Here is a 22,714-nt window from a genome sequence, read left to right as displayed (position 1 = left end):
GAGAGAGAGAGAGAGAGAGAGAGAGATATTAAGGAACGTTCGTCGAAGCGAGGTAACTCGCGTCAGATGTCTGTGAATATGAAATTATATATATTCGTTAACTAACGTCTCTTACATCTGCACAATTACATTGTTACCTTGCTCACAGAATGGGCTAATACGGGTTACCGAATATTTTTAGAAGCGTATTTTCGAAAATGTTTTTTGTTAGATCCGAGATACTGTTATAAATATCCACGGAAGAAAATTATCCGAGCATCTAAACGCACACTCCGACTCACTCCCTTAATTGCTTTCCTGAAATCATGGGCTTGAGCACTAAACATAACTATTACCACTTGTCTATATCGTTACGAAAGAAATTTCGAAAGTACCACACGACCATTATCGCGCGATAATGGAGAGAATACAAATAGGCTCGTTTACATTAGAATTTCGTTTTGGTTGGCAATGAGGACACTTTCCTTGAGCTTTCACAGTTTGATTGTACCGGTGCCAATTGCGAAAGTGCGATAGACTAAACACGTGCAGTGATTGAAATAAACGTTTGCAGTTGATAAACTATAACTATTCGAGATAATAAAAAGTAGTTATATATAAAAATAATCTTTTATAATGTTACATATTTGTACTTAACATTAAATTGAAACTTAAATTGAGCTGTCTCGTTATTTGTCATGTGTACTTATTAACGTGTATTAAAAATTATTCTCTTTTTGAGGAATAGTATCATTCCAGAAGTAACGTTATTTATTATTTATTCTTGTCTCGAATGCGTTTGCATTTAAAAACGCATATAATGCTCACCATGCATTTACCATTTTCGTTTAAAGCAACGCGTGTTATACACAACTGTATATCGCCCGAGAGGGACCGCGAATCGAGGCGATGGTAAAAAATATATAAAGGAAGAGATAGAAAGAGAGAGAGAGAGAGAGAGGGAGAGAGGGGAGGGGGAAGAGACGCGTATATACGAGCGAAACGGGATTCGCCGTCTTTCTTCGCGAGCGCAGCCACGTATATATCTCGAAACTATGCGCGCGCGCGTAAATTGCATAATGCAAATCAGCGTCATTCCGGCCGAAAGCTCCGCTCCGCGGGGGGAAAAGGATCCATCAAAATTCATGGCCGCCGCCGGTGGATAGCGGAGCTTTCTCGTGTAAGCGCAACGACCGTTTTCTTCCAACTGCATTTTTCGGCGAGCTCCGACGCGGCGCACAGTCCCCCGGATCGCCGCGCCGGGAATTCCCGGCGTCCGAATGGACCGGAGGCACCTCCTCGCGCCCATTCCTCGCCGGGAAACAAAGTTTTATTCGTTCGTATGCTGAACTAGCGGACGCACGCGTCGTTCGGAGATGCCATTTCTCTCGATGCACACCTCTGTTTTTTTTTCCCTGTCGCAGAGCGAACGCGATGCATTTATTCATGTTTCGTCGCTTCTCTCCTTCATCGCGCTTCGAGGCGCGCTGTCACGGAAACCCATAAGTGCTTTCACGTCCCTTTCTCTCGTGTATTTCGCTCGCTCGCTCGCAAGTGGGTGCTCATGTCCGCGGCGTTACGCGTTAAAATCCCGTTCTGCGCTAATCCGCGAGCAGCAGATAGGCGGATATTTTGTGCTTCCGATCGATGAATGCACGTGCCACGCGTGCGTTCGAAATACCACCATACACGAAATCCGGCCCGTAATTCGGTGTAATTTATTCTGGCGTAATTTATTTCGATTGTATAGCACGGCCGACATAATCTTCTCTGCGGGACATTCAACGTAACGCAAATGAACGTGTTTTATTTAAGGCAAATAAACAGGTTTATTGGTATACGTATAAAAGCACAGATCCGGCTATGCGTATGTGTATTTTCGACCGATGGTCGCCATCGATGCGCAGTTCAAAGAAATGTTCTTGATATGGAGAATTAAATAATCCTTTTCATGAAATTAATTAGTTTTCCGCTGAATTTCACCGATGGGAGATATTTGCGTTTTTCAAACAAAAAAAAAGAAACAAACGCAAAAAGAATTCTGACGCGAATGCGTTGGAGTTTCTGCGTTATTTTCACTAATCCGCGCCGCTAGAGACAATCGCCGTCCTGGCGCCTTCCTTTGTCGGTTAAGAATTCGTCCGAGACTTTTGGAATTTCGCCGATGAAAGACCACCAAGTTTTCCTGCCCGGCGTCTTTTTCCATTTTCTCGACGCGATCCGTCGCGCGAAATTGTTCAGGAAAACTCCGGCAATAAGTCGGCGGGACTGCGGATCGACGGATTCTTTTCTATTTCGTCCCCCGTTTCAAGCGGACGCACGTGTCGGCTCGCTCACACATGTTCAAATGTCGGAATCACTTCCAGGAAATTACAGCATGCCATTTAGGATAGGAATAAGATGTCTTTGGTGAAATATTTATACTGTCACGAATAGCGCTTGGAGATTATTAATAATTAATATTATAAAAGTAACAAAAAAATAACACGTTAGGCATGTAGAAAATATATTTCGCATTTAGAGCGAAAAGGAGGGAAATGTCTTTGTCATATAATATCTTGGGATTGACAGTAATTAAGATAACAGAAATAATAGTAATAACAGTCTAGAATATATTTATTCAGCATACAAGTCAAGAATGAAACTTCGTTTATAATAATTTAACTACCACACTAATAATGATAATAATAATAATATTACAATATAATAGATAACGTGAAAAAAATATTTTGCAAGATTATAAAAATGAAATGTCTTCACAATACACTATATTATTTGACGCAATAATATATAATACTTTGAGATTATTAGTAATTAATGTTATTGAAACAAGTAACACAAAAAGAATATGTAGGATTTTTTTTTCTACCAATTTGGTATCAATACCGTTGTGTCGAAAGAGATGAGCTGTACAGATTTTATAAAAGTATTCGCACTGTCGCGTTCGATAATCGCGCGCGAATGTCGGGGACGTATCCCATTTCGCTAGAAATCCTCGATAAACACGTTCGCCGTGCGCGCGAATCGGCGGTATCGAGTATCGGAGGCGACCTTAGGATTTCGCGTAGAAGCCCGACGATTTCGTGAGCGTGAGCGAGGCCGACGGCGAGCGAGTGAAGGAGACAGTAGATTGCGCGCGAGGCGGAGCGAGAGCGATCCCCGCCTTGCATGAATATTCAATATCGAGAGCCAGCGTGATTTCGCAAGCCGCTACTCTTTATCGAAACTTTCTCGTCGCTCAGCACCGTCATCGATAACCGTCCGTGAAAGGAATTTCTTTTTTTTTCTCTCGCGATTCCGCGCCGCATCGCGACGCTTGGGAAAACCGATATGTTTATTCGCCCTCTCATTGCTTATTCCTCTCTTATTGCTTTACGTACCTACTATTTCCTTATCATTTTATTATTTGTTTATTACTATTATTGATTGTTTCCTTCATCAATCTATTACATATTAATTCCACACGAGAGATCAATATCCTTGTTTTTTTTTCTTGCAATTATGAAGTTCTCCTTTTATGTAAGTACATCGATGATAGAAGTAACTTTTTCGTTATTCTATTATACGTCAAAAGAGAGCATTGATTGAGTATTGAGATTTAATGATAACGCTTATTTCGCTATTTACAGCGATTGTTCGTTTCATTATGAATTATATCTGCATTAATTTCATACGTAAAATTGATAATTTTTTTTTCTTCCACTGTTGCGGCGAAATTCTCATTACGCGCGTAGAATTAATCGACTCGCTAACGAACCGTCGACCCAGTTTTTAAAGTTGCATGAACCGAGTCGATCGCGGTAAACCGCGAATTGCCATTTCAATTGTCACTTTCGCGACGCTTAATTATTCGCATGATTTTCTCACTCTCTCTCTCTCTCTCTCTCTCTCTCTCTCTCTCTCTCTCTGTATGTCTATTCTTCAAAAATTCACTATATTTCTTTACATCGATCGATGCATGGTCGATTAAAAATTTGCGTCACTAAACCAAGTGATGGTAGAACGCCGTATTGATTCTTTTCATGTGTTTGCTTAATACGATTACTTCTTGCACACAGCGGTATAGCTAGAATTCCGGAGCTTCACAATTGTAAAACTTTACCGATTTCTTCGTTGTTTGTACGCGGAAAATGTCGTTCATTCATTTTGTGTTCTTGAGTTTGCATTATCATTACAATGTGTGTTTTGAATTATATATGTATAAGTTCAGTATTCATTTTGACTGATAAAGCTCTCAAAATGAAATCTATCTGTGTGTATGTACATAGAAATAAGCAAATACATCATAATTAACATTAAGTTAATATTATGTCATTTGATTACGTAATAATAATAGTGAAAATCAAGTTTTGGTAAACCAGTTATATCAAATCAAATCACATAGTTTTCGATTTTACGTTTAGAAAAAGAAGAGAGAAAGTTTAACTTTGTACAAAACTAACTTTCGTTCGTTCTTGCACGTTAGCGATGGAATTATTATTATTATTGAGCTTTGACTCTCGACATAGGGGGCAGTTTCTCTTCTCCCCGTAGTACACGCAAAAGCGAAAATTCGGCGGATTAATTCCCTGGGAACTTCAATCGTGCTCGTTTGCCGGGAGCGGAAGGACATGTCAGCTGCAGCAGCCGTCGCCGCTTTTGTATGCATGCTTGCGGAGGCTGTGCAACGGGGAAATTTTGAGGGGCGGCGAGGAGGGGCACCCGGTGTCGATCGCGTCCGCAGTTAGGTAGACCAGGAATTTATCACGCGCGCGCTCGCGCCTGCCGGGCCGATATTAGCAACAACGATCGACGGCGATAACCGCGCCGATAAACGCGCCCGTTGAACGACGTGTGGTCGACGCGGCGTAACGAAACGCGTTCTCGATGAAACAATGCGGGACAAGCGAGCGAGCTGTTTTTTTCTCTTTTCTCTCTCTCTCTCTCTCTCTCCCCTTTGATCCCTCTTGATAACCCACGCGTGGCCACTTCCCGGTGCTTCGATGAACAAGACGTGCGTTTTTGTCACGGCTGTTCCGTCCCTTCCTCTCCGTAAAACTATAATTTCCGCTAAAGTTTAATTGATCTTTCACTTTTTGATTGTATAGACATAAAGAGTTAGGAAGAGACAGACAATTAGGTAATTTTCGGAGCTAATTTGAAGGAACGTTTATGGGATACGGTGCATCGCGTTCTGTGAGAATATTTTATTATAACAGCGATAACGGGTTAATTACCGATCGCTCGGCGATAATCCGGTGACGGATCGATGAACGAGAATGATAACTCTCGTGCCGATTGGTGAGTACAGGTGCACAGGCCTATCTCGGCCCGTAGTCGTGACCGCGGGGCTCTATATATGTTGCATCGATGATGCATATGCGCGAATGCGAATCGAGCCGGGTTATACGTGTTTCAGGGACGGGTAATTATTTGCGTCACCGAATCCGTAAATCGTTGCTGTCACTCGCCGACGAGCGGGCTAAAAGCGCTAAACTCACCCCGCGCGTGGTCATGAATTCTTTCTCGCCGCGCCACGCGTGCGCTAGTGAAATCTATTTCACTCGCACGAAATTCGTGGCAGAAGATGACACACGCGCGCGTGCACATACACACCGACGACACTCGCCGTGTCGCGTTCGTTATTTATCGCAAATTCGGGGAACGAGCCAGAAATATACGCGAAAGAGTCACCGCCAGGAAATGCAGCTAGATGCGACGATTTATTTCGGTGGGTTTATTATTGCTCGCGTTGTGGGATGATTGTGTCTTTGTGTTTTCCTTGTGTTTCTAAATATATTATAATCTATGTATTTAATTGAAGCAATTATTTTATTAAGCATGATATTCTCGAAACGTGTCTTTCAGAAAATTGGATACTGGAAGCGATAATTTATCCGCTGTTTCATTCTGTTATTTTATTTACAACTACAAAAATAAGAGTCGGTTTCGCGCAACTCTTCATCGACGGTGCGACCGTCGTAAATCCGGACAGTCGGAGAACAACTGGAAGACTCCTCGCTTGTGTTTCACTCGGGCGGCGCGCCTGGAGGATAGAGATTTACTCGTACGTTTTGCTAAAAAAAACGAACACGAGCAACGTTTATTTACGGGTGCCGATTGTGACGAAACGAGCATGATGGCCCGTAAATCCATCCGCTGGGTAATAACGAGCTGAGTGCAGCAACTGCACAGGCAGACGGCGACCTGGCCCTCGTTCGCGTATTCTCTACCCGTATTCGCTGTCTCTCCTCTCCTCGACTCGCTTCGTTCCGATGGGCACGCCGCCGCCGCCGCCGCCGCCGCCGCCGGGAACGTAATCGATCGTCGTCTCGTTTTCATTCGGTCGCGTGACAACGTTCTCGTGATCGACGTGTTATCTCGATACGTTCGCGCTCTGCGATCGCTCGATCGTTATTGCGACAAAAGACGCGGCGTTCTCGTGAACGAGAGATCGAGTTTTTGTTCAATTTTCTTTCTGCCCGCGAGGAGAATCATATTCTGCGCTGAATAAGTGACTTTTGAAATGGAGAAATAGAGAAATGGAAATCTACAAAAGCCTTCCTAAAACAAGAGATTCAATTATTTTGCGTCACAAGAACAATCTGTATTGTTAATTGAATAATTTAGCTGGTAGATTAATATTAATATCAATATTATTATACAACTGTAATTTATGTTTGATGTAAATGAAAATATTCTTTTTCTGCAGTGTAGCGCACTTTTACTTGCTTCTCTAAAGCGGCGATAATTTATAAATATTTATAAACTTCCCATTTCTTTTCGAAACTTTCATTTACTTTCCATTTCCCTAAAGAAAAATTCATATTTATCACCTGCTTAAGAGTCGTAATTCATTTTCTCCTGTCCTTTCTTCGAGGAAGAAACTCGCGCGAGTCTTTTCGCTCGAAGGGCTCTGAAGGCTGCTTCCCCGGCCTTTCTCCGCTTGCCGAGTGCGGCGAAATTTGAAATTATACGAGCAGCCGGCCAACCGAATTTCGGCGTTACGCGCGAGAACGTGCGCGAGTCACGCCCGGAGACATAGCTTACAATTAGCTATCGTGGCGAAGAATAACCGGCCGTATAAATTCAAATGACTCGTCGCACCGTAAAGCGACACGTGAATATTCATCGGCTCCGGCCTGGATCACTGCACCCCCGCCCCCCTCCGTCCTCACGGGACATGTGTCCGCGAACGTGCCGAGTACACGAGAGAAGGAGCGGGGGAAGCGGCGCTTGATAATTGAGGTTCGTTTACACAGGACGATTTCGGAAGAAGTTCAGAGGGACCTCGGAAATTCTCCATTTTGCGAGAATCGGCGAAATATGAAATATCGGCGAATGCGACACTTTTCGTATTGCAAGTATTTTCCTCAATGTTTAATTTTTTTTAAACACCTACGGCATTTTTCAGATCTCCGCCCTTTCCGCGTTTTTCCGATAATTTATTTGCGAAGATATATATAGTTGTCGGAGGAATGTGCTTGTTCTTTCTCCTCTATACCATCTGTTTGCTTAAGTTGCGTATTATTGGTAAGCAGAAGGCGATTACGAGGCGAATCGCTTCTCGAGTTACTTCCTTGCTGATAAATATTTATCAGCATTCGCATAGTTCCTCGACGAAAAGTGGCTGCGCAGCGAAACCACATCGACCCGGGAGGATTCAGCGTTATGATCCTTGGGATTAAATCGCGCCTTCGCTAATCTAGATCTTTGGCATCATTGCAGATGTGCAATACGAAGATCAGCATTATAATTTGATACTGCGGAAAAGAGTACTTTATAATTTTTAATATGAAATTAAAAATGTATACAAGATTCTGTGATTTTTAAGTCTAATATTACATAAATAATAAATAATTTTTAATTTAACATAAATTTTGCGCATTCAGCAAACATTAATGAATGAATTGATATAGAAACCTTATGAAGGTAAAAGCTTATACTTTTCAACTTTAATTTTGTCCGTCTGTAAATTGCCAAACATTATTTAATTAATTGAAAGAAGAGTAACTCGATTGAAAGCAGTATTTTAATTTCTTAAGAAACGTAAAATATATTACGGCATTTTTTATTTACGCATATTTCGCTTCCACGAAAATTGTCTGGAGGTCGTTGAGCGTAAGAACGCTTTGTATGCAACGATGCAAGATAGAGTAAATAACGGAAATGGAGCGGAGTATCTGTATGTCGAGATCTTGGAGAGACTCGAAGAAGAAGATGGCAACTGCATTAGTCTCGCGCTAATGCGGACACGCAGTGTCTCCCGGCTGGGTACGAGTAGGATAAACCGGAGTGTGGCGAATCGGCTTTAATGCGGCCGCAATATCGTCGCGCTGTACCGTTTGCTGTTTTCGCAGTGAAACCGGTTCCGTCGCGTCCGGCGGGTATGTACACTCGTTTGCATCTGCGATAAGCGCGCGCGCGCGCGCACGCGCGCTCCACTCCGACATGCGCCGACGCTATTATCATTGTCGCTATTAATTTGCAGAAGATTAGTGGCCGGCGAATGCGCGACACTTAAACGATCATTAGAGCGATTGTCGATCGTCTCGTCGCTAATCATTCGGCGACGTTTAACTCTTACGTTGTCGGTTATAATGCATTCATTGTATGGATTCGTTAATAATACAGAAAATAATTATTAGTTGTTAAAATAAAAACAGTTTAGAATTAAATACCAACATTATCGAAAACAGTATTGAATTATATAGTATACTACAGTCAAACCTCGATAACTCGAACCTCCATAACTCGAAAATCACTCGATTTTTTCCCTTTAAAAGCCATTATAATCGGAAAATTATAAACTCTCGTACAAAGCTTCCTTAAGTCGAATTTTCATATCAATTCTCTTTTTCTTAAACTTTGATAAGTCAAAACTTGTATGTAACTCGAAGATTTTTATAGCTCCTCCCTTGAGATTCGAGTTATCGTGGTTCGACTGTATTATGAAAACGTATAATATTAATCAGATGTGAATGTTATATTATGTGCGAAAATTCTTATTTGCAAAAAGATGCAAATTTATTTGCAGCGAAGAAGGAAAATGTTTTGAGGCAAAAGGCTGTGAGATACGTGGATTTAGCTCGCGGTAAATAGTTAATATAATAATAAGACACTTTACTGTGTAACGCGGCGTTCGTTTAAATCTCGCTGAGAAGTGCCGAGTTTGCGGAAAGTTAGCATTCCTCGGCGGAGGACGACGGAGGTGGAATTTAGAAAAATATATCCGCGCGACGCGCGAGAGTGATTTACTCAACGACGGGGCAAAATGATCGCGGCAATAAATCCAGTACGAAATCTCGAGGCCGAATCTGTGAGCGAGCGTATGTAAATAAAGTTCTCAGGCGCGGCTTCTCTTGAGCGCGTTAAAAATCTCGGGGCACTTTTCTTTCCGTCTCTCACTTCGGAATCTTCGGAAATCGAGTCGACGTGAGCGTCGAGTCCTTCAGCAATCTCGGAAAAAGTTTTCGACCCGTCGACCTTTCCCGTTTCTCTCCGCGCGCCGTAACGACGACGCGTCCGAAGACTTTCGGTTGCGCCGTGCCGCGTCGCGCGTTTCGAGGCTGCACGAAGCACGCCGCTCGGCGAGGCGAAGAGCGAGGACAACGAATCGGAAGAGAAACGAGACCCGGTAGACGGAGAGAAATTGATAAGAAATGCGATATCGTCAACGGTAGCGTACTATTAACCGTTTCCCAGACGTATCGGAAAACCAATTGGAGTAGAAGGGTCGAGGGGGGGAGGGGGGGGGGGAGGAGCAGCGTAAAGTTTTTAACGTCGAGAGATCACATCTGGGAGTGTCTCGAAACGCAATCGCTCTTTTCGAGAACGATCAAACTCTCGAAGTTTGGAAAATACACTCGAGCAAATATAGATAGATACGACTCGCGGGAAGATTCCCGGTTATTCCGAAAATACCTTATTAATTTTAATTGACTTTATCGCCGCTGCAGAGAAGGGAGCGCGCGCGACATGACGGAGTCTGCTGAAACGCGGGTTACGGGAGAGAGTTTCGTATATATATAGCTTCCGCGCTCAGCGACAATAACAATTTTAACTATATGCCAAGAATGCGGGAACGGCACAGAGACGATATTTCGTTGAACCGTCATTATACGAGTCGTGTTTCATTCTTTCGCAATGATGCCAAATCTCGGAATTTCGTTTGAACTCTGATTACTTGTCGCGGTCGTCGGGACCGACTGGTGCGACAATAATCGAAATCAATTAGTGGCTCGTGACGTTAATTTTCACTAGAATCGATCTCGGGGGGGTGCGCGCGACGGCGCAGGTCGGTTGACAAAGCGCGCCCGTGCTCGATTGATCGAGAAATCCGAGCACAAACTCCGGCGGCATGCAATACACTTCGACGTTCCGTTCTCCCGCGCGGAACGAGACGATGGCGGAGAGGAAGGCGGAAGGATCCGCAGCCTGCAGTGTCCCCGAAGTACGGCGCGTGATGGAGAAACTCCGTGAAACTTTCCGCAAGCCTGTCAAAACTCTCAGCGCGCGCGCGCACGTCCCCGTTTTTAATGAATACCCCGCGCGCCAACGGAAAAGAAATATTCCGAGAGCTGCGCTTTGTCTCGAGACCCGACGACGAGACGGACGTTTCGTTTTAATCATGCCGGATCATTGTAATGTTTCGCGGGGAAACAAACGTGACTTCTGCCGAATTATCGAACCTCGACAGCTCGACGTTAAATTTACGAGCGACTGCCGTTGCCCGGAAATCCCGAGTTTCGTAACCACACGCGATCGTTCTTTTCGCTTGCGAATGGTGACTTAAATTAAAATGTCGGCGGAAGCAATGCCTGGCCTCCGAAAAGTAAATTTAAATGCAGAGCGTACATATAAAAACAAATTATATCTGGATTAAAAACGTAGGTATGGAATTAACATGCAGTTTCTGGAAAATCTGGAACTTAATTTAGTGATTGTAAGTCAGTATACAAAGTGGACATCGCACAGTTTTCGAGTGTGCACTTTTGTTGCCGCGAAGCATTTCAAAACTTATTATTCAATATTAATTAACGAGCGACAGCATAATTGTAAAAATAATGATTTACTACTTTACAATTGTGGGCATCGTTGATTGATTCTCGGCGATCATGAGGGTCAATCGCTCGCGATCCAATCCGTATCGGTGAAAATCTTGAACGTAAAACATTCTCTCGTTATATCTCAATCGATCGGAAGTCCGATCGGCGATTAGATTGCAGCTGGATGATCATCGTGGTACATATAATAAACGATCTTCTCCTTATTTGTTCTGGCGCTTCTCGGCGAATTTATCGGGTATTTTTGTCGCCGTGTCGCACGTTCGTCTAAACTCTAGGCTATATGTGGGAAATGTTTCGCTGTTCCAGCTAGAATTCTAAATATTACACTTAAATTATATCGCTGTTTTTTGTATCTGTTAAAAAATTGTCTGTCATACGTAGAATTTACAGCAGCAATATTCTAAGAATATGTGCAAGAAAATATAGGTCTCATAACTAAATATGATTGTTGTCTTTATTATTTATATTGATTAAATACAAAACATATGTGGTATCGCAGTGCTTACTAATTACTTATCCGTTTTAGCTAATTTTTCGTACCTAAATAATTCTCCCTATAATTACAAGATTACATTTTTCAATGTGCTTTAAAGATCTCCGCGCAAATTGCATGCAAAAGTTCTTTTTCTTTCTCTTTTCGATGGTAGATGGTAGTGACCTTTATAGTCACCCCAGATTCAGATCTGGTATAAATTATAACACTTTACAGATTCCGAAAATGTTTAACGTATTTTATCGCATAAAAATCTAGAAATGAAGGCAATTGATTCAATTTGTTCCTTCCCTTTAACAGTTTTGATTGCGATTTTCTCTCTCTCTTTCCTTCTCTCTCTTTCTCTCTCTCCACAGATCTTTCTCATAGCTAACACGATCCTTTCTATTCCTTATCGTCCTTCATAAATTAGTTCTCCATTTAACATCGCGTGAGAGTTTTCTTGGCTCTATCACTATCTCGTCACGATTTTTTAAAATAATAATTACGAGTTTGGATTTCGAAATCATACGTGTAAGCACGTAAATAGTTTAAAAAATATTGGCAAGATTTATCTATTTAAATCCAGTCAGGATCAATTATGATAAAATATAGTGATCGCGAACGGTGAAACTGTTTACTTTCAAATATTTCTATGTACATAATGCTATTATTAAAAACCATAGAAAAGACCAATAATTTTTTTAATAATGTTAGATTATTTATTTAAATTCAATTGCGCGCGTGCGCGCGCGGAAAATGTAATTGATGATAAAATGGGGATGAAAAACGGAGAGGTTTTTTTTTCTTCTCTCTATCTCGCAAAATTTTTCTGTGTTTTGTAATATCGTCCCTCGAAAACTCGTCTTTCGTTTCCAGTTATAAACTACCCAAGCGTGCTATTATCGAACAACGTGAACTTTCTGGACGAACTTTGTAAGCGAAATCATTTTGGATAACGAATTTTTATCGTTTCCTTCCTTTTTTTTTACTTTTGTCCTATTTTTCTTCGTCTTACTCTTTTTCGTTTCTTTAATTGCTCGTATAATTTTATTTGCGCTGATTCAACGATTAACCGAAGATTATCTACTTTTTTATTATTTAGAGAAATATGTCTGCTGGTAACTTATCGCGTTTCTTGTCAAAGTTCTACTTTAATTCTAATAAGGTAAACGTCCCAATACCGGATACCTGTGTCCGGAAATTTACACAAAATTTATTAATTTCAAATATTTTTTTTATTATATTATACATATTTTTACAATTAAATTTTGATATTATAATAAAAAAAAATTTTTTTATAATAAGTTTTGTGTACGTATCCAGACCTACGATCATAGGCACATATCCAGACTGAGACGTTTATCTTACTGTTTGCGAAATTATTTTGCGAAATTAATTGACACAATTAAAAATAGAAACGATCGAGTTCCATATCTGTTTCTTGTAATCATTAAATTTAACTTTATTTAAAAGTTTGAAAAAAAATTTAAACGTAATATTAAAAATTAATAATTTTAGTAAAATTAAAAATCACATACATAAATAGAAATATTGAATAAGTTTGATAAGTAAAATAAAGACTGAAAAAAAGCATGTTTTTTTAGTGTTTTATTGTTTAAAAAAGGATACTGCTTAATATAATCAAAGAGTTTCGATTGTTAAAAAAGATTTGAACTGCGCGTTGTGATTCTTAATAAGCCATAAACTATGGTTAAATAAAGTCGATGTGTTTCGCTGTAATTAGAGACGAAGTTAGAAATGACCGCAATTAAAAGCACTGCCTGAAGTCTTGCAATTCCTTATTGGCTACGGCCGCGAGGCGATTCCCAGTGGAGTTTCCACAAGATCTAATTATACACAAGCACAGGTGAGGCGATCGTCGGGTAACGATGTTTACAAGCTTTCGCCGAAGTTCCGAAGCACCAGGACTCGAGTAGTCGCGGAACTCTGTCGCGGCCTGGTTTAAGGCTTTACACTTTACGTAGTTCTGATTTAATCCTTCTCTCTCTCTCTCTCTCTCTCTCTCTCTCTCTCTCTCTGTTTAATGACAATTTTAATCCTGCTATATCTTGGATTACCACTGCTCTTTGCTAGTAAAATTAGGACAGATTTAGGATTAAATAAATCATTTATGAACTCTTAGCAGTTTTTGCTGCTAATTAAAAAATCCATCAGATCTAAATTATATTGATATATTAATATATTAATATTGAAATATAGAATTTTCATTAATTCATTGAGTTTGTTGTTTCTTTGATAACAAAATCTTTGATAACAAAACGTTTTGTAAAACGTTTTGAAACTTAAGTTTCAGCTGTACAAATGTGTTTGAAATGTGAATATTAGGAAAGAGTTTTGCATTTAAACCACCAAATCCCATAGATACATATAGTACGCTCTACTACTGCATGCAACTGTCTCGGCGAGATGAGAAATGGCCGGGATACGCGTTGGACCCGGGATGCGCGTTTCCAGGGTTAATACCGCTATCACCTAAAGCAGATCTAAAACGCCTCTCTGCGCTTTTTCTTTCGTCGGGGAAATAATAGTCAAAGAGAGAAGAAACGGCTGCCTACAACAGCCGACACGGGACAAGCGGGTGTTTAATATTTAAACACTACGCGCTCCTAAATATTTATATCACTAGCCCTTCTTCTGCACCCGCGCCCTCACACCCTCGTGTTTTCCATGGTTGTTTGTGGGTCGGTAACAAAATTGCCACAGCTTGAAACCGCCTCTCTTCTCCGTCGTGCCTCAGCTACTTTCTCTCTTTCTCTTCTCCGCTCTCTGTTTTTTAGGTTTATTTTCGCGACTCTCGAGGACGTTCTCCTTTCTTTCGACTTTGTTCGCGGGGAAAGCTTCTTACGCTTTCGTTATTCCATAATATCCTTCTTTTAACACTCAAAATAATCTAGATTCTACATTAGTAGTACAGTCTCCATTTCTTCAGTCTCTATTTCCAGCGAATGTAATTTTGTTTACCGTGGAACGGTAAAATTAAAAAAAATATTTTTAATATTTATATATGTACGATTACGTGCATAATTATTCTATCAAAAAAAAAGATCGATAAACGATTAAATTAATAATAAGTTGAACTAGATCGTGTAAGTAAATAACACAATTAAATTTGGAAAGCAAGCTTCAAACAATCGAGACTGGATCTCAATAAATAATTACTTTTAACTTTGGTTGAAGCAAATCTTGAATTTGTTACGTAAAAAGAGGGATTGAACAATGTATATTCCTGTGCTCTGCCCGAAATAACTCTTGTTAAAGCAGGAAATATCGACGTAGGGGATCTCGCGACCGACATGTCTCCGCTTTCGCGATGAAAGATTAACTCGGTCACTTATAAATTATTTCCATTCATCATTTTTTTTATTCATACCGCTATTATACGACTACATTAAACTGAAATTAATCTGCATTTAGATCGCCGTTAAATTTACCGCCGCCGATTGGCGCCCATTAATCGCGATGATTATCCGCATATTTTTATGATCCTCCTGCCGCGATCGCGTGGTGCTTTTGTTACAGCTAATACGTTGATTAATGCTGCCCGACTCTAGATGCGGTGACTTGCACCGAGCAACATACCATCCCGCCCCAAGTTCTGCGCAATTAATCCCGCCACACGTCCCGCGCCTCACCCTCTCCACCAGCTCAACCTTGCATGTCTTAATCAATGCGCGCGGGGAAATTGCTTCTTATTTTGCAAGCGTGTTAATAATGCGAACTGGTGATCGCGTGCAAGTTAACGATCGTGACCGCGTGCGCGAGGTTCATGATCGTCGTCCGAGCAGCGATCGTGATTATCGACGTATTCGTGTTAACTTTGTAGCTTTCGCGAACCGTGGCCGACACGCTTTCTCGGTCAATCAGCTCGGAACGATCGCGCGGGACAAGGGCTGAAAAAGCTTGTAACTTCAGCCGGCTGCAGCCGGGTACGAATACGAGTACACGGATTTCCCCGCAATGGCATTACGGCAGACAGGCAATCTGAATAAGACAGTCTTTTGAAGCGCGCTGCGACCTACAATAGTTGTTTCTTATCGTATCTTAAAACCTCGTGTCTCGCCTTAGATTAGGAGCGATTACATTATGTCCGAACAACCGGTGGTCTAATCCAGTCGCTGGCATTGTTCCCTCGGGAATTCCCGTACCCGCGGTAACGAGCAATACGTATAGCGTCCTGTCGCCATTGTTTTTAATATTCATGCGCCAGTTAATTCGCTGACGTGTTACGATCCTGTCCCGTAACCCCCTCGCGACAATGGCGACATTACATACGCTTACGGGCTATGCTAGATAACGTAAAAGCGTATAATGAAACGAGCATAGGTACGGTATGTAAAATCAGAGTATCACTTCGTGTGTGACTCTTTAACTACTTCACCGTAGTATGTTACCGTACGTAAAATTTTTTGCACGTGCACACTCTTTTTAATATTATGTTAAATCTTTTAAGAATAACCTTTTTATTTCGTATGTTAATTTGTTTATATTATATACTTAACACAATTCTGCGTTTCGCGTATGCTAATTTTTATTTTTCAAGAATTTTTTTTCAATTTTTGCTAATCTAGAAATGATTCATGGCAATAAAGTCAATGCAAACGATAAGTAAATATATGAAAATTTATTGTACATTTTTAATGTAATTTTAATTAATTAACATATTTCCGTTATATAAATTTGTGTCGGTATGCATGTGTATAATAATACGGAGCGCTCTGCTGATTGACGATATTATTGGAAACTGATAACCATGAAAAATACCGAATAAAAACATGACATTTTATATAAACCGATAAAATGATTTAACGTTGAAATTGCGAAAAGTAAGAGATGTGTTCTTTTGCGATAATATCTGCAAAAGTGTTAATTTTATGAAATGTTACTATAGCTCGCACGGCAGTGTCATTATATGCTAATAGCAACTATAATCTGAAACGCTTGGCTAATGTTTATTTTACGCAATGGAATTAATACAGCGAACGCGTCGGACGATCTGACGTACGACTTCGTACGTATGTGTGACCGTTTTAGCTCGCGTTATAATTTAATCGGGTAATAGAAATTTCAGATAATCTACGTGTTACGGAGAGAGATGCGCGCGACGATGTGTACATTGATTAGAAGCGCGATTACGTCGTTCGTCGATGATATTCCGAATTTCTGTTGGAGGAATTCTGGAATTCCCCCCCCTCTGCTTTCTCTTCCTCCCTCCCTTTCCTTCCATCCTTCTCTTCCTCCTTCCTCTCTCTCGCTCTCTCTCTCTCTCTCTCCCCTCCATCTCTTCCCTGGCTATTATATTCTACGTTTGATAATACTCGCATAAACAAACGTCATTCATCCAGGAAACGGCCGCAATGCTCTCGACGATTTGCTTGTGTGTATTCAAATACGTACGTAGGGGACGCGCACTGCGAATATTTGTCCTTTCGCGAATATCACAGTGTGCCGTATTGAGTGAAATTTATATCAGTGTAACGCAGCGGCGCGATGCAATAAAAATGCAGATAAAAATGGAAATGAATAAAAATGGAGATGTCCATTTGAAAGGGCGCTTGGAGTTGTAAAATCTGAAAATGTCATCTGGAAATGTAATTTTACGCGATTGCCGCCCTTCAAAGGACAATGGTTAAACCAGCGTAAAGGTCAATAGGTGCTCATTGTATTTATCTTTTTATTACGCAAAAAGTATTGTACAAATATCTAAAATTATAATATTGGAATATTCAAATCATTCGCGACATTAAATATTTAGCGTTAAAGAGTAATGGATGATAATTTCGTAGATTTTATTTTAAGAACTCATCCCGAATGTGTGTCCGGTATAGATACGATCACGGATGACAGTTTCAATAAGTTGACGAATTGTCTTTCATTTTTGCCGCGAGGGAAAATGCGCGACGGTACGGTTTTTATCTCTCGGCCGGCGCGGCGGCGGCGTCGTTTCTCGGCAGGTCGACCTCGATTTTCCCGCGGACAGGTTTATCAGGGATCTAGGTCCCCGGCCGATAAACTCGATATACACGCGTCGGCGACGATGACCAGGACAACGACGTCGGCTCGACTCGGCGTTGGCGTGTATCGATCGTGTTACCATGACGAGCCTCACGGCCACGTAGTTTCGATAATCCAGTAAGGTTGAACACGTCCGATCTCGAGATCGCTGTTTTGTTCGTTTCACGTCGATTGCGTATTATTTTGATCAGTCATACGATAAAATATTGTCTATTTATATTAGATTTCTTAGCGTGTATAAAATTTTGTAGCAATATTGATTTATGCTACGTCGTATATTCTTACGTCGAGTTATGCTTACATACGTTTAAGCGCATTACGGAGTATTATATGGTTCAATAATTCTCCTCTAATTTTAATGTTACGAACGATATTTATTCGATATTTTGCGCTGCTTTTCTGTACACTTGATTATATCAAGTGGAAATATCTTATTAAGGATGTTCTGGCTATAAAGTCCCAGACAAAAGTTATTGAAATATGAAATTATAATTCTATGCTTTTATAGGTTAAAATATGCACCATATCGTGTTCGTATCGTGTAAAGGACTTAAATAATGCCAGTTAATATGATATGTGGCACTACAAATGAATATATTTGTATATTTTACAAGTTTTGTGATTGTCGATAAAAAATTTTTGAACGTCAAATTCAAGTCCAAAAGTTTTTTACCGACAATCACAAAACTTGTAAAATATACAAATATATTCATTTGAAGTGCCAAATATCATATTAACTGACATTATTTGAGTTCTTTACACGATATGAACACGATATGGTGCATATCTTAATCTATAAAAGCATAGAATTTCATATTTCAGTATCTTTTGTCTGGAACTGTATAGCCAGAACACCCTTAAATCAGACAATTAATGTACTTTGAGATAAACAATTATTAATATAAATCGATCGTGGAATGTTCAAATAATTAAGAGAAAACGCCCGACATAATCAAAGCGAATCTTAGTGCTTAATAATAATATTATATTTTTTTAATGTAGTTAGAGCTGCGAAAAATTATAACGAAAGTTTAACTTGAAACAAGTTTGTTCTAATGTTATCCACATTTTGATTTATTTCTCTTGGAGGCAATAGACGTAGTTACTAAAAAAGCAATAATTATTTACAGTAACTCATTTATTTCTCTTGGACGCAATAGACGTAGTTACTAAAAGCAATAATTATTTACAATAACTCAGCGAATGTTATATATGTTTTCAAATATGAATTTCGAACTTAATTAATGAATCATTTGGATATGCATATATATTGGGCAAAATTAATTTATAACGGATTTTGTACAAATATTCGGCGAGACTTCAGGTTACTCAATTGCATATTTTTTGCAAACTCTGGTATTTGCTGCACGTACACTAAAATTATTTGCAATTTCCCTATTGCAATTTTTCTATTACGATTTTATGAGCGTCCAAACATACATGATATTGATTTTTCTCTTTCGAATTTTGCATAAATAATTCAATTATAGCGGCGCTAACGCGCAAAAGTGGCAAGATACAATCAAAATTTAATGACATTGAGTATCTGGACGAAATGCGTTATGAGTTATTTTCGATTTGTACGTGTACATGTTTAAATGGCTAATTAATTAATTAAGTCTGGAATTTATATTTCGAAATATTTACTGACGTTACACATGCTGACTATAAATAATTGCTATCTCGATTTAACAATTACATGTCCGTTATATGGTTAAGCGGAACAATATAGATGAGATTTTAAGAGGTATTACGTGCTCAGTGCTTGCCCGATTATTGACATTCCAAAAGTCGCGCTGGCACAACTTGCTGTGCATTATTTCACTCTTTGATTCTCCATCTTGCCGGAAAATCGACATTGAACGCTAACACGCTCGCTTAGAATCAGATTTTATGCCTTGATGGATAACATACATTAATACGCGGGGATCGTGTCGTCCAGGATCGGGATGTGTCGTACAACGGCCATCGCGCCGGTTCATAATTCATCCGTTTACGGTGAAACGCCCGAAAAAATGCGTCATTAATCCTCAATTAGGTCACCGATAAATCAGTCGCGCGTCGCGCACCGCAGTGCTTAACCCTCTGCGTCGAATGCATTAATCTGCCGGCGAATTAACAAGATCATCCTCGCTCGGGCGTAAATCCGTGAGCACCCGTTGCGCGAGACGCCCCGTATCGACTGTATAATGCATATACTCGTATACATATGCGCGACCGTGCACATTGGGTGTCCTAGATTATCCGTCCCGCGCGATTTGCTCGAGCACAGTTTAAGATCGACATGATTTTGCAGAATACGAATGCGCTAAACGTAACGACTCTTGCGTTTGGGAAACGTTATATACAATAATATACTAATTATCACTTTCAACCGTATTGTTTTACCGTTAATTTTTTGAGAAGCTATAACGAAAAGGGTGGTACATACGTAAAGATAAGAAACGACATATTCGAAGGAAAATGGTTGAAATGTAGTTGAGATTAACTCGAATCGAGCCCGTCGAGGGAAGGTATGACGACGACGGCGCCCTGGGACAGTCTGTATATTATATCTCGGCGCTGCTGTCTGTGCGCGTTCGAACCTCGAGTAATTACGTTACTCGGCGAATTAATTAGCCGACAGGCGACGGTTATCAATAGCTGCTGGAAGGGTACGCGCGCGCGGTTAGGCAAGGTATCGATCGGTAACGCGATCGACGCCTCGTCCGTGTCGCATCGCGTCGACAAGCGCTAACGATCATCGATTGACGATCGACACCGATCTCTTTCACCCCGGCGTGTTATCACTAATGTCCCGCTTTGCGACATGTGTATCCATCAAATTCGTCACGGCTTTCTCGCGTGCGTTTTCCTTCTTGCAATTACTGACAATCGCGCGAGATCGCGCGATTAATCACTAGCATTACCGTCAACGTCCGTTATGAATGTCTAGCACAAATTTTTATAGTGATGCGAATGTTTTTTTTTTAAAGGCATTAGGTTTTACTTATACTAAGAAAGAAATTCTCAATATACATATATATCGAAATTATATGAATAAAAAATTGTTCTCATTTCATGTCATAAATCTCATATACAACAGAAAGTGTAAAAGTTTTATGTATTGTACTTTTATTTGTGAAATTAATAGTCCATTAATTTCACGTGTTAACAATAATTTCTCATATCTTCTCACGGTGTTACAAATTACAAAAGGAGGACTTAGAGTTTAACATTAATTTTGGTAAAACCATCCTACGTTGAGATTACGAATGCATTCGTAATTAAACGTGTCTACCGGCGTGCATCGCGTTGGTGGGGAAACTCGGATGGATACGCCTTCTTCTTCGCGATACCGGGAAACAAAGAGCGTTTCAGCAGCGCGAGGAGGCGGAAGGCGGACAAGATCGATCCCTTGCCATTCTCGTTTCGGGGATAAGGCCGTCTACCAGTCCACCTCGTCCCGCAGGAATCGCGCACCGCGTACCCTCCCTGCACTCGCCATAGGCGTCACTCATCGCCATTGTGCTGGAAGTGCACTAATCAAATGCAAATCGGAATTACATAACCCGTATAATGCATTATTCTACCCCGTTCTCCGATTCCAAAGAAGATCTCACTTCTTCAATTCCGCCGTTTCGTTAATCTCTCAAAATTCGCCAATCTCCGTTCGCTAATTTCAAAACCGAAGTGTTACGCATTTACGACTTCGAAAATGTCAAAAAGAATCAATTCCAAAACGAAGTATGCGCAAGTTATGATTGAAGTGATAATCCAATTAAGTCATTAATCAATTTTCTAGAGATTAAAAAAAGAAGTACATTTTTAATCAAAATTTAATTTTCTGTGTAAGCAAATGTAATGCAAACGTACATAAACGTTTGCACTGAAGGGAAAAAGTGGTTGCAATTACCATAATTTAACAGTAACGCATAGTCATTTTCGGCCAACTATATATCTTTGTTTGGTAGAACGATAAATATAATTATTATTACTAACATTATAGCAGTAATAATTATAAAAATGGAGGTTCTGACCATAATTTTGCAATTATAGTCACAAATACCAAACACTTTTCTCTCACTGTAGTTTCCTGGCAATTTCTGGCGATTCTTTCTTTTCATTTTTCCACCGCGAAAATCTCGAGGTATCTTAAATGTGTTATCTCGGTAGTTCTCGGCGCGAGTTTTACCGAACTTTGTAGCACAGAGAGCGGCATGCAACCTTCGGCAATCACTGAACAATAGAATTCTTTGTGCGATGTTGAGAGATACAGTCGAAGTTCCTAACCGAGATTGCGCAAAACGTCTGCGTCCAATAACAGGTTAAAAGTATTAAATAGTAGTCATATTAGAAAATCCTGCCGGTCGAGAATTATCCATTTTTAATTCAGAATGACACATACATTTGACAACTAGTCCAATTAGGAGTATTTGAGGCGCATTCACATTTATAGCATTCAAGCGCTAAGACGATAAATTAAATTTAATAATAATATATTTTCTGTTTGAACTTAGCGAAATAACTCTATCAAAGTGTAGAAAGGATGTATGTTACATATAATATGTGAGATAAAATTAAATCTGTATTAATTAAATTAGGATACAGAATTAAGTAAGTAGATTGAAAATGTAACTGTATATAAAGTTATAAACTAATTACATATATAGGCGTTTCGTATAAGAAATATAAGAATATACAGTCGAAACTCGATAACTCGAATCTCAAGGGACCAGAAAAACTGTTCGAGTTATAGAGTTTTCGACTTATCGAAATTCGAGTAAAAGAGGATTAACATATGAAAATTTGACTTGCGGAGGCTTTGTACGAGAGTTTATAATTTTCCAATTATAATGGCTTCTAGAGAAAAAAATCAATATTTAACAGTGAATTATTTATTGCATACATATGATAAATGTAACCTTAAAACAAAATACCAAACTATTACTTACGGTTACACATATAGCTACAACTTCGAATTATAGAGGTAGCGACAATGAAAGTTCGACTTATAGAGATAGCGACAATGGAAGTTCGATTTATAGAGGTAAACTTCGATTTGTAGAGGTCTGGCTACTTTAAAATTCGAGTTATAGAGGTAAAATACATATTTAAATGCCTGAACAAATAATTAGAGTTAAGGTAGGTTTTATTTCGATTTATGGAGATTTTCCGCAGCGGAACGGAAGGTGATGTA

General features: G+C 39.9%; 1 protein-coding gene across 2 annotated transcripts in view; it reads left to right on the top strand.

The window, feature by feature from the left end:
- LOC105460410 overlaps window positions 1-22,714 on the top strand; it is a 186,549-nt gene that overhangs the window by 121,156 nt on the left and 42,679 nt on the right. The gene's annotated exons all lie outside the window — the stretch shown is intronic.

Source organism: Wasmannia auropunctata, unplaced genomic scaffold, assembly GCF_000956235.1.
Source record: "Wasmannia auropunctata unplaced genomic scaffold, wasmannia.A_1.0 LD336101.1, whole genome shotgun sequence".
NCBI classification, from domain to species: domain Eukaryota; kingdom Metazoa; phylum Arthropoda; class Insecta; order Hymenoptera; family Formicidae; genus Wasmannia; species Wasmannia auropunctata.
Note: the sequence above shows the minus strand (reverse complement) of the source record. Positions and strands in the feature narration are given on the sequence as shown.